This window comes from Echinops telfairi, unplaced genomic scaffold (assembly GCF_000313985.2).
Source record: "Echinops telfairi isolate 266 unplaced genomic scaffold, ASM31398v2 ScPeMD7_5;HRSCAF=22, whole genome shotgun sequence".
In the NCBI taxonomy this organism is placed as follows: Eukaryota; Metazoa; Chordata; class Mammalia; order Afrosoricida; family Tenrecidae; genus Echinops; species Echinops telfairi.
Window position 1 is genome coordinate 12896417 of NW_022103901.1, and position 291 is coordinate 12896707.

The window sequence follows — 291 nt, forward strand, 5'->3', positions numbered from 1 at the left end:
CCCCCCCCCATGTGCTTGGCAAGGGCAGATGCGCCAGGAGTTTAAACAAGACGGGTTGGGTGGTCTGCCGAGTCCACTGCCTGGATCTCAGCCTGAAAAGGAGGAACACCAGGCGTCATCTGGAGGTTGGTCCCGTCTCAGGATTTGTTCAGCTACCCAGCCGGAGACCAGGGTCCCTACCAGGGCTCACGGGCCGAGCCGCCTCCGTCAGGTTACGTGCTTGAGCCTCTGGCTTGCCCCCCACCAGGGAGCAGGTTTTCAGTCCACCCTCTGGCAGCTCTCCATCCTTTG